Below are 14,033 nucleotides of genomic sequence, written 5' to 3' on the forward strand. Positions count from 1 at the left end.
GCTTGTATATCATGTTCATATGCCTCTTTGTGTTATTGCCATACTCTTATGAAGTTAAGTTAGTCAACAAAAATAGTGAATATCCAAGCCAATACATCTCAAGCTTTGATCAATGAACTTTCAAGTTTTTTATTTTATGTTTCAATACAATGTTAACTTGTGAGTGCTATTGATCTCAGACAGGTACTCATTTTGGTTAGATATGGTTCATCCATAAATTAAATAAGTTGCCTTCTTTTCATTGTAAGTGATTTTTAAACTATTCACACTTTTTTTAAATGCATTTTTAGTTCAACTATTATTTTCAAGCAATGTAGAGTAAACCAAAATCTACCAAAATATTCAATAATAAGGACTTGGACAAAAAACACATAAAGTAAAATTGAGCCAAAATGGTGTTGCAAACCACATCATTGCTAGAAAATTTGGAGAACTATTATCCTTATATTTTTGTGGTCACAAAATTTATTATTCATCATGACATGCTATTTCAAATATTTAAGGATATGTTTGTATCCAAAAACCCAACCAAGCCATGCAAACAAGTTTTGTTTATGTTCGAACCAAGTCCATACTAGTTGTGAACCATTGGGCCCAATGGAGACAAGTCCATAGTAAAGACCTTAGATTTAAAATCCCAAAGTAGCTTAGAAAATGATATTTTGCCTAGTGGTCACTTAAGCCACTTACTTAAAGTTAAACCTCAAAAAAATTAGATCTCATCATGTAAGATTTTGCAAATGGCACCCATGTCTTGTTGAAGTCAAAGTGAAAAACTTGCACTAAAAAAATAGGTAAGAAGATCATTGCTCTCAACCTATAATTCAAGTGCCCTTGGACATTGTCCTCCATAGAAGGGACTTTTAGCCAAGCCAAATATTTAATTACATATACTCAAACAAAGACCGCTGGAATTTCCACAAGTACCTCTTACACTTTGTTTGTTGGCTCAACCTTCTCCTTCTCTTAGGCATGTTGAAAGAAAATTTCATTGGGGCATACATTTGTAGCTATAACAATAAAAATGGCTAGCCATTAGCTGGGATCACTCCCAAGAGTGCCACTTGTATGGGTTTGGGAACTCTTGGCATATAAATCAAAGAAGATGCTATTCTCACTACTAAGGGAATGGAGGATAGCTAACTATGGTCTAAGGTGTTTATGCACTTCATTGAAAGTAGCCCCACTATAGCTAAGGCTAAAATAGGGCTCAATTAGGCAAATAAGCTCTTCGGTACGAAAGTCATTATTGGTGTAGGGATCCTATGTCATAAGAGCTATTGTTAATAATAGAGGGACATTATTTAATCAAGTAAAATGGGTTAGGCAAGTCGAGGGGACCCTTCCTACTTCAATCTTGGCAATGTGTGATGCATATGAAAAAAGATATTCTATCCTTACACGAGAAGCCCAACCTTGTAGCAAAAGGTGTCAAAATTCTAGCTCAACCTTTGAAACCCAAGAAGATTGAGTTTGAAGCCTAGGGAGGGGATCAAGATTGAGTTCAACCTCATTGATAAAGAACAAGAGTAAATGTAGGGATGTGCTTTAAAATAAGGTGTCTTGGCCTACCTCACTAATTGTAAGGAGGGATGGGATGCTATCCTTTAAGCAACATGTAAGATAGTCCAATTGCACAAATTGAAGAATAGGTCAGGTTTTCAATAGTAGGATAGGAAGCATATATGCAAGCTCAAAGAGAGTTAGTCTAAGATTTTCCAAATGAGACAATGAAGGTTTGATCTAGGAGGTGTAGGAGAGCATGGTTGTATACACCATCTAATAGGAGAAATGTGTTCTTATGGACAATACCTCTCCAAAATATTCCAATAAGAAAAAGTGTTGGGAAGTTCAGGGAACAAACCCCATGTATTCTTTGGTGGCGCAAAGTGGAAGATGTGCTTTATCTCTTATGGGAATGCAATTGTGAGAAAGATCTAGAAGTACTTCAAGAAGGTTATGAACAAAGGTGGCTTCCATAGCATGATAATGTGCAAGTAGGCTTTACTTGTGATCGAGGGAATATGTAAACTAAGAGCTAGAGATTTTGGGCAATAATAATAAGGGGAGATGTATGGGGTCTTTGGAATAAAATGATAGAAAGGGGAGAAGGGTTTTGTCATGGTGACATTGAAAATGGGGATCAATGTCTAAAGAGCCACAAGGCAATGAAGAGAATCCAATGGCCAATCTTGAAATGGGCATTTGGCATGGGGCAAACCAAAAGCATTGACTTTCGTTTAGCAGTTTAATGTTGCATATCCAAGGGGAAATTAATGTAGCCATCAAAGGTGCAAAAGGTTGCTACCTTTCTCAAGAGTAACAGTGGTGGAGTTCTCCTCTCATGCAAGGTAGAGACCATCCACGTGGGAACAATTTAAGCAAGTGTTTGCTTCAACATGGTTGACTAGTACTTTTGAGGTAGATGCAATGATTGCATGGCACAAGTTTGATACATCTCAATGCAAAAATTTAGAGAAATAAAACAAGAAGTTTTGGACATCATCGCTACCCACCATTACTTCATATCATGCATTGCCTCTATCAAAGCAAATAGAGAAGTAACATTGTGGGGTACACAAAGAAAGAAGGGATTTTTGCATAAAAACAATAGTAACCAACAGATAGAAATGACATGTTCAACTAATGCTTTGCTACATGGAAAGTCTTCAAGCTTCAAAGATGATGAAGAGAAGTTAGAAAAGAAGACAACAAAGGCTAAGAAACTGGGAAAGTCTACTTTTCATGCTAGGACAAGCCAAAGACAGCAAGGTAGCACTTGAAAAATTGGTGGAGAAACGCAAAGAATTGTATGCTACCAATAATGCCATGTGTGTGAACAAGAGGGGGATATTACCAAAAACTATCCCAATAGGCAGCAAGTTGAAAATGCTGAAAACAAAGGTAAAACAAAGAGTAAATGGCTTAGAGCCATTGTTGGTTTGGACCCAGATATCCTTAGTAAGTAGCCAATGATGATGCCATGGAATTGTACAAAGTATCGGGCAAAGTAATGATGCATGCATTGATATTCTTTGATCCGAGTACTCATGCTAATTTTATCTCCACAAACATGGCTGCTTAACTTGGCATCAAAGAGGATAAGATGGGACCAATGGGAGAAACGGATATAGCATGACGTGCTCATGCAAAGCTTGTTACGACCATCATTAGGAAGCTTCACGTTCACATTAAAAGTTATGTGGACAACAACCTATACATGTGTCCATTTGATGAGGAAAAGCTAAGAGGCTGCTAAACATAGATTTCTGATGTACTTCCTGAAATGCCATGGGGCCATCATGTGCATGATACATATGCAAAAAAAGTCACTCTCCAATATAAGGAAAAAACCCATACTTTGGATGTAAAGGTAAAACGGGAGGCACGTTCCTATTGTATATGCTTCAACTATATCCAAAGTAATGAGAAATCATCTTTCAACTTGCTTACTACTTGCCAAAAGGGGTCGATTCAACCCAACTCATCTCCTTATTGCTTCACTGGTGTGTTGTTGGTGGAGAAAAGGGATGGCTCATGGTGCATGTGTATTGACTATTGTGCTTTGAATAAGATCATAATCAAGGATTGCTTTCTCAGATCAATGACATAACTAACAAATTTTAGGGGTCTACCATTTTTAACCATGTCGACTTGAGAAGTGGTTATCATTAGTTTTGTATGAGTTCTAAGGATGTACACAAGTGAACAAACAATCAAGGAAGTCTGTCATCATCAGAAGATGACCCAACTCAACCAAAAATTTTCACAGCCCGTATGCAAATCTGCCACCAAATATGATGTTGATTTTGGATGCAAACAACGTACTTGTGGTCCGTCCAGCTATAATGGTTCCAATCAGCATCATCGCTCTTATCACCATTATAAAGATCACAAGTCCTACTTCAACAGACAATATCAAAATTACCAATTCCAAAAGTCACCCAGATATTCTCACAGACATGGATATGGTAAGTCTCAAAGACATTCTAGACATTCTTCCCATTCTCAGAAAAAAAACAGGAATCAACGAAAGAGCTTAAATGCTATATTTGCAGAAGTTCTTCACACTTGGCCAACAAGTGCCCAAAAAAGGCCAATGCTAAGAAACAAACAACTGCTGCTAAGATAAACTTGCATTATCTTAGCGATATCTCATCTACTTCTTCTTCCTTTGAAGATTATTCTTCACATGTTGAAAGTTACTCTTCTTCTGAAAGTGACAGTGACAATGATACCTCTTGGTATGCTATTGACTCAAATACCTCAGTAACTGATATAGATGTTTCTACAGACTCAGATGTTTCCACTGATTTAGATACAGATGTCTCTTAGGATTATACAGTTTATCCTAATACTTTTGAGCTAGTCAATGCACATGCAGTCCATTTCTCAGGACACAAAGAGAAATTGTTTCTTGTAGCTACTTCTACTGTACGAGGAGAATCTTCTAGAAGACACAAGGGCAAACAAAAACAATCTTCATCACATTCTGATACTTCCAACACAACCACTAGTTCCTCTGAAAAGAAAAAGAAAGACAAGGTACGTCAAGAAATCTTCACTAACCCATATGATTTACCAAAACCAAGAACCTTAAGCCTTGAAACAAAAGGACAAGCCAATATGTTTGTCCCTTATACTCTTGATCAAATGCATCATCCTCGTACAGCAACACAATTACTACACTCCCTGTCTACTACAACCTCCAATACTCAACAAGCAGGTACAGATATGCTACAAGCTTTTACCTGTATGCAACAGGAGTTACACTCCCTCTGTAAAGTGTATAAGAGAATACTTAAGAGGATAAAGAGAGCTAGCACATGGAACAACTGCTATTCTACAAGAACTACATAACTCTACCCTAGAAATCCCAACCAAAACCTGTTAATCAAATCAGAGTTACTAATCCCTAGGTACATAAAGTAAATGCCCTCACCACTAGTGGTCCTATCCCCATGATCTGTGTCCAACTTAAAAATATGCCACAATTCTCATTGTATTTGGATGCTCTTTTAGACACTGGATCTAGCCTAACTATAGCCCCCTTTGAGTTATTTCCTCCACATTGTATAAAAACATCTGCTTCTATTATTGTAGAATTGTCAAATAACAAAATGGTTACGCTGATCCATGTTACTCAAGCTTTCCTGCAGCTTGGACACATCAAAGTCCCCATTGAGGTACAATTTATGAAATAGATGCCTTATGATTTGTTGATAGGTACAGACATTGCAACATCTAGTTTCATATACATTTTGGGCTTATCACTTTACAATCTCCTATTTGGGGAAAAAGGTAAAAATGCCATTATTGCCCAAAATCCATCGTAGTATATATTCAATAGCAAAGTCATCTTCACAACAAAAGACTCTTGCCAAAGAAAATTGGATCTATGGAGAACTACAAGCTCATGCCCCAAAAATCCAAAAGATTTTCGACCATCTCAAAACTTTTATGCATGAAGACCCTTTAAGGTACAGAGAAAAAAGGTTTTCATATGTTGTTTCTCTTCCATTACACCCTAATGTCATACCTACTAAAGCTATTCATTCTGGTACGAAGGAAGAAGACTTACTTTTATGCAAAGAAGAGATCCAAACTCTTCTTGATAAAGGATTTATTGAACCTACTACCTCCCCATGGGCATGCCAAGCTTTTCATGTAAATAAACACTCTTAACAAAAAAGGGGAAAGAAGAGAATAGTGATTAACTATAAGCCACTAAACAAATACCTTATAGGCCATGGTCACCCTATCCCATTAAAGGATGTGTTAATAAAAAAGTTTAAAAAAGCTAATATCTTTAGTAAATTTGACCTTAAATCAAGCTTTTGGCAACTCCCTTTGAAACCTAAAGACCGCTACAAAACCAGTTTTGTGTCCCTCAAGGACATTACCAATGGACAATTTTAGCTTTTGGCATAAAACTGCTCCTACACATTTCCAAGGGTGGATTGATTCTATGTTTTCCAAACTCCCCTTCGTTTCATATACATTGATGACATATTAGTATTTTCAGAAAGTCCTAAAGAGCATATTACTCATCTTCACCAATTTGCCAAAGCAATGGAAGATGCTAGAATTGTACTATCGCCAACAAAGTGAGTAATGTTTCAGACTTCTGTTGAATTTTTAGGTTTGGAAATACAAGGTACCATTAAGCTGCAAGATCATGTCTTGACCAATATCTTAGATGTGCCAAAAGAATTCTCCAATGTGAAACAATTACAACAGTTTCTTGGGTGTTCAAATTGGGTTAATTCTTATACACCCAATATAGCCGTATATTCCAAAGATCTTTATCCCCTTCTCCGAAAATATCAATTCAATTGGAAATATAGCCTTCACACACTGGCTATATAGAATATCAAGAATCTCATCAGGCATCTCTACAACAACTTTGTGATCAAATTGTTGTATTATGTCAACAATTAATTAAAGCCCAAACACCAAGCTCTTCTACCAATACTTCTACAACTATACAGTTACCACCTCTTCATTGGTTGCAACATCTTCTACACTAGACTGGGCTACTTTCTCTACAAAATGACTCCAAAAAGGCTGGAGCTCATATTTTGCTTCCGCATCATCAGGAACACTTAATATGCACCAGGTTTGTCCAACAACTGCTAAAGGCAAAGACAAAATGGTTATTATTTCAGAAGAAAGTGCATCTTATGCACCATCTACTTCCAATGCCCCCTCTACTTCTTCTTCTACTCAGCCCGAACTAAATCTTTATTGTAATGAATATTTAGATGATATCTTGAGGGAAATTCAACATATATATTTTCCTTCATTACAGAATGTACTCAAAGAAGAAAATACTCCTAAGTAATCCAACTTGTATCAGATGCCTTTACAACTAGGAAATACTGCTGAAGGTTTGTCAGAATACCTTAAGTTCATGTTTCCTAATTGGTTTGACCATGATTATCAAATTGCTTTTGACCATATTGATGAGTATGATCTTGTTCGCATTAAAAGGCAAAGAGAAGCAAATAAGGTTCTTGACCAAATGCCGTTATGTATTGATCTTGAAGATCAACATAAGAGGATCTCCAAGGCCATATTAAAGCCCGTGTTAACTCACACATGATGGGAGAAAGTATTGAACAACATCCTCCTCATATCCCTCCAAATAAACTTACTGCATGGTACTACCGAGATCAAGCTGCTTTTCAAAGACAAGCTGCATACACACTCTCCTCTTCAGACGAAGATGGTGATAGTGCAATGGATGAGGGTTTTGTTCCAATTAATCCTCATAGAGCAAACATTTCTCTAGATACAGCACTACAAGCTTTCTTAAATGCACATATTGCAACTACTATAAGTAAACCACCTCCTCTTCCCGTAAATACTATGAATCCCTCTACTGTACCCCTTAACACATCATCATCATATTCTAAACCTTCTTATACCAATTTCTACAAGAAAATTGGTGTCCTAGAAAAGGTTGGTTCTTTTCCAATCTAGTCTATAGATGGAAAATCTCCATAAGAAATTAAACTTCTTATCTACATGATGTATACTTATGTAGGGCAAAAGATAGTAGAAAAATCGCAAATCAACAAAATTGATCTTTTGAATGCCATGACTCATGGTTTTGTGGGTGGACTAAAACAACAGTGGATCTCTATCCATCCTCATGTGAAATTGGCCATTGTGCAGCATGCCGATCCAGCTCAATTATTTTTTGAGCTACTTATTGGTGAATTAGTAGAATGATGTCTTGGAAGCTCGTGAAGTTTTTTTCAAATCAAAACTCTGTGACCTAAGACAGTATAGAGAATACCTCATTTATATGAGGGGTCTTCTTTATGAAGGTTTAGGTGCTCATGACAACAGCATGAAAGAACATTTGGTATGTTCTTTCCCTAAGCTTATCCCTTTTTATGTAAACAAAGAATGAAGACAGAAAACATAGATTTTACAGACAGTGTGGGACAAATTATCCAAACTATTGAACAAACAATCAAGGAAGTCTTTCATCATCAAAAGATGACCCAACTCAACCAAAAACTTCCACAATCCGTATGCAAATCTACAACCAAATATGATGTTGATTTTGGATGCAAACAATGTACTTTTGGTCCATCCAGCTATAATGGTTCCAATCGGCGTCATCGCTCTTATCACCATTATAAAGATCAGAAGTCCTACTTCAACAGACAAGATCAAAATTATCAATCCCAAAAATCACATAGATATTCTCACAGACATGGATATGGTAAGTCTCAAAGACATTCTAGACATTCTTCCCATTCTCAGAAAAATAAACAGGAATCAAAGAAAAAGCTTAAATGTTATATTTGCAGAAGTTCTTCACACTTGGCAAAAAAGTGCCCAAAAAAGACCAATGCTAAGAAACAAACTGTTGCTGCTAAGATAAACTTGCATTATCTTAGTGATATCTCATCTACTTCTTCCTCTCAAGATTTCTTCAAATGCTGAAAGTTACTCTTCTTCCGAAAGTGACAGTGATAAGTGATACCTTTTGGTATATTATTGACTCAAATACCTCAGTAACTGATACTGATGTTTCTACAAACTCAGATGTTTCCACACATTCAGATACAGATGTCTCTGAGGATTGTACAGTTTATCTTGATACTTTTGAGCCACTCAATGCAAAATGTAGTGCATTTCTTAGGACGCAAAGAGAAATTGTTTCTTTGAGCTACTTCTACTACATGAGGAGAATCTTCTAGAAGACACAAGGGCAAACAAAAACAATCTTCATCACATTCTGATACTTCCAACACAACCACTAGTTCCTCTGAAAAGAAAAAGAAAGACAAGGTATGTCAAGAAATCTTCACTAACCCATATGATTTACCAAAACCATGAACCTTGAGCCGTGAAACAAAAGGGCAAGCCAATATGTTTGTCTATGGGCAAATGATGCATACATATGTTTTTGAAAACATTTATGGTTCATGTGTCTAAATTATAACTTGGTTTCTTGGATAGAAATTTTAGCATGTTCTTTGACACAAGTTTGGTTAAGCAATAGTTGCATACATTGTTTGACTCTGATGCCACATGCTTTTCCAATAGTTTCCACATGCTTCCATCACACTACAGTGTAATCAAGGGCAATTACTTCCAATAGTTTCCACATGCTTCCATCACACTACAGTGTAATCAAGGGCAATTACAAGGAAGGGGGAGGTTTGATACTGGGATGTGAATTTTTAACTTATTATTTGGTATGATCAAGTTGTGCACATGTGAGATGTACATGTAAAGTGCAAGTTAAATGGGAGATGATAATCCAAATCCCTAGCTTGGGAAATGGGGGGTAGCAGTTTTCTTCTCCGCCTCAATAAGAGACAACAAAGAAGAGGAGGGCTCGCCAATCGTACTAGAGTTTTACCCCCCCTTTTAAAGCTATTGGCACAATCAGAATCCCCACCATAGTTATTGTTTGAGAGGTTTTCTCTCTCATCTTTGACAAATTTCTCTCTCTCCTATCACTATTGGGATCAATGAATTCATATGTACAACAATGAGATTGTTGGCATAGATCTAATCTACTATTGTAATTAGGGTTTCTCAATAGTCTTGGGAAGATGCACACAAATTTTAGTCTTGTGACAAAGGAATTTGCTGAAAATTGAGAAATTGCAACAAATATACAAGGGAATACCCATCTACAATTAAAGTGGCTTGTCTGCAAAAAAGTGTTCAAGATCAATTTATGCCCAAATGCATGTAAAATCAAGGGCCAATTTGGGGATTTATGGTATCAATCATTTGTGACAACCTTTCATTCTAGATTTTGTAGAGAGATTGACCAATCAATAGAGGAAGAGGGGATTCTCAAAGAGCATATGTAGATTGCTGATCAATCTTGGAAGGCTACTTCCAAAGACTCATCACAAACACCCTTCAAAGGTAACTACCGAACAATAATTCAATTATTGAATCGCATGCTAGATTGGCAGCAAGCCTATTTAATGGACTTGGAGCAAACATCTCTTCTAAGAAGCAACCAAAGACCCTAATAGTAGTAAAGTAGGTGGAAAAATATAAATTGGGTGATGAGCCTTATAGCTACATACAATAGCTTAAACAAGTTTGTGAGGCTAATAACCTCAAGGAAAAAAATAAGCAAGCTTAGCCCTTTGCTTATTGCTAGGTAAAAAAACTAGAATAGTTACTAGTTGGGTGCACTTGTGAAGGAAGATTCTTCGAATTGAATAACCTCTTTATCAAAGTGCTTTTCAAGGGCTAGTTATTGAAAGGTAGAGCCCACGTGGAAACACACAAGTGAAAGCAAGAGCTATGGTAGATGGAGCAAGAGAGCGAGAGAGAGAGACACTATATGTGGGAAATCTAACCATCACAATGTGCGATCAGCCTTTCTTATTCAATAGACACTAAAAGAATAAAAAATGTAACCGTGATGGATGCCCACCACCTACAACCTACAGGTGTAGTCATGGTATGTGAAATAAATACAGGGCAACATAGGCACAAGCACATTTATCCCCAACAACTTTCCACTTAAAGGTGAATGTGCCTCTAGTGAGGAGAGAACAACAAAAGTGACAAAGTGCAAATGTACATAAAGTACAAGATGAGGAATAGATTGTTAACATATATGTTAGCTCATGGCCAAGTCTATGCGTGCCAGTGGGCTAGGACACCACGATATTATCCTGATTATTTAAGCATTTTTCTTGATATCTTATGATGGTCATTTTAGCATTTATTGCTAGTCGACCAACATTAAATGATGACCGACCTAACATGATTTATGACATTATTTTTGTCTATTTATTTAGGCTTCTCCTTCACATTCATTGATCATTCATCACCTAACAGGTTCTAGTGGAGAGACAAGAGCAAGTGCCAATGCCTTCACAATCAGTGACTCACATTGGTTCTGTACTATCTCATATTTTGGTATATGGATTCCATTTCTTGAGTATTTCTTTGCTTCTGAGTTCCTTGTGTAGTGTTCTTTTTTTTTGCAATATTTCTCTTTCTCTTTCCTTTGTCTCGTGTTCAGCAATCTATTACAGCAGTTTCCCACACTTCCATGACTACATCCACTTTTGACATGATATCAAATTGCAGGATCATTGTTCCTGCTACTGTTTTACACTATTTCAGGTTTGAGTTTTGGCTTTTGTACTGCTAATTAGACCTACTTCTAACTATGAAGAAAACTGCTAGGGTTTGCACTGAGGACACATAGAGTGTACGACCACAACAGAAACACAAAGAGACAGACACAGATACAGAGGGCAAAACTCAAACCCTAAACACAAAACTCAAAACTCAAACCCTAAACGCAAAACTCAAAACTCAAACACAAACAGAAGAAGGGAGAGAGAACACAACTCTGAAGTGAATGAATATTGTAAATGAATGTAAGAGTGTGCAGTGTGCTCAAGGGTAATGCAATGTCGGAGTGTGATGTCCACCGAAGATGGATCCCAAGTCTATGATCACTAGTCGGAGTGTAGGAGTGCTGAATAGTGAATGGCAGTAGGTTAGTCACCAAAACTCAACAGTCTAGAGGCTGAAAACTAATAAATGCAGCAGTGTACCACGGATCAAAGGCTGGAAACTGTGCACACTTGCTGTAAACAGCAGGCTGAAACAGTGTCTGATGTGGCTGGCGATAACTAGATAGTCAAATCGCAGTAGATGATGTCACCAGCAACTGACGTAAGCATGGATAAAGGCGTCAGCAGCAGGAGCAAACACGGATGGAGTGGCAGTATTCTTGAGGACTGGACAGCCACGTGGGAGGAGGCTAATGGCTAAAATCTGCACGTGGAGTGAGAAACCTGCACAGACGGAATGAATCTGAATGGGGGCAGCTTGTCTATTTATAGATGTGAAAGGGCATCCCAAAAATTAGGGTCTCTCTCGAACTGCTCCCCATTTTAGGGTTTCCACTGAACTCTCTCAAAACACTCTCCGTCTTAGAGTTTTTACTCTAAAAGAACATTTTTTAATGTGTTTTGAGGCTGTTTAAGAGGCTAATCAACAAGTAATGCATGTTTTAGCTCAACACTAACTGCCCTGACTAATTTCTAGCATGAGTGACTATCTTCATATCATATTCGGCTTGTCTTCTCAGCATTTTATAGACCACCATTTTCATTGATCTTAATCATCAAAGAGAAGACCTCATCAAAGTTGGCACTATGCTCCTGCTTAAAACCCTTTGCAACCAATCTGGTCTTATATGCTGGCTTGGGATATCCAAGGGGTGCTCTTTAACTTGTATACCCATTTACAAGCCAAAGCACACTTTTCACTAGGCAAAGGAACTAAATCCCACTTATGACTTTTCTCCAACGAGTCATACTCTAACTGCATGGCCCTCTTCCAGCAGTGACTATCACCTCTACACATGGCCTTATCATAGGTAAAAGACTCGCTAGCATTAGTCACCATATCCATAAAGGACGCAAACCAATCAGGATGACGTCTATCTCTAGTAGACCAAGCCTATACATCTTGTCCAACATCATGACCATGGGCTATTAGAACATCAGTTGTAAGCTGTCTAGCTAGCTATACAGTAACAAGAGGCTCCTCCTGAAATTTGCGCACCTCCACTGTCTACTCAAACTGCTTATGCATCTTCTCTTCATGAAAAACAACATCATGGCTACATATGACATTCTTAGCCAACGGATCCCATAGGTGATAGCCCATCCCACCTGCGTCCCCATAACCAATAAAGATGCATTTCACTGATTTAGGATCAAGCTTGTTACATTTATCCTTGGGAACATGTCAAAAAAGTCTCACATCCAAAGATACGTAAATGAGCATATGACGGAGGTTTTCCCAACCATAAGTCCTCTGCAACTTGGCAATCAATAGCAATGCATGGGGATCTATTTATCAAGTGTATGGCAGCAGTAAATAACTACCTCAAGCTAAAAATGTTGTGGTAAGCGTGTCAGGCTAAGCATACTACGAACTCTCTTGAATCGTCTTGTTCATGTGCTCTACAACATCATTCTGGGGTGGGGTGTAAGGGATGATTAACTAACACTTAATACCTTGCTCATAATAAGACTATTCATATGCTTTAGAGACGTATTCACTCCTATTATTTGACCTTAGGCATTTCAGCCTATATCCACATTGGTTCTCAACATGAGCAAGCCAATAATCCTTATGCGAGGTAATATAAAAAGAAGCCCCCAAATCAAGCAACCAACACTGAGAAAAAGTGAACGAGACATCGGCCAACCGACTACCATCAAGAGAATAAGCTACCAAGATGTAATCATCATCAAACTCAAGATCCAAGGCATTTATCTTCTTAATTTTCATGTTGGACTTACTAGGAACAATGCTACGATCATCATATTTATCCATCACTTTGCCCTTGCATTTCTACTTGCGTCTATCACCACGCATCTTATGGCACTATGGCCTAATATGACCCTTCTTCCCATAATAATGACATGTAAAAGAGGCCTTACAACCACAGGACTTACTGCAAGATTGTCCGCGAGGTTGAATCCTCTGAGAGTCTCTACTACAATGGTCATTACTGCTCTTACCATCATGTCTACCCCTAACAATCAATGCATGAGAAGTACGGACTGCATTCATATTCTTTCTATTTATCTCCTCTATGAGTAAGACACCCTCAATATCCTAGAGTTTCAAACCATCCTTCGGCATATTAGCACACATGACAATATAGAAAATGTCCCATGACTGAAGTTGTGTCACAAGCAAGAACAAGGGAGAAAGATTATTCTTAAACTCAATGCCCTACGAACTAAATTGGCTGAAAATCGAATGAAACTCATTCAAATGCACAGACACACTAGTGCCTTTCTTCATGTGAAGATCCATGAGCTATTTCAACCAATATATTTATGAAGCCGGAATTTGCTTGTCATAAAGATTACATATCTTCTCCTATAACTGCCAAGCATTATCCTCAGGTGGCACAACATTGAAATAAACCTATTTTGACACTGACAATATAACAGTGGATTTACATAGCTCACCCAATTCATTCCAAG

Source organism: Lygodium microphyllum, chromosome 26 (genome assembly GCF_053477565.2).
Source record: "Lygodium microphyllum isolate KBCC chromosome 26, Lygodium_microphyllum_v1.1.10, whole genome shotgun sequence".
Lineage (NCBI taxonomy): Eukaryota > Viridiplantae > Streptophyta > Polypodiopsida > Schizaeales > Lygodiaceae > Lygodium > Lygodium microphyllum.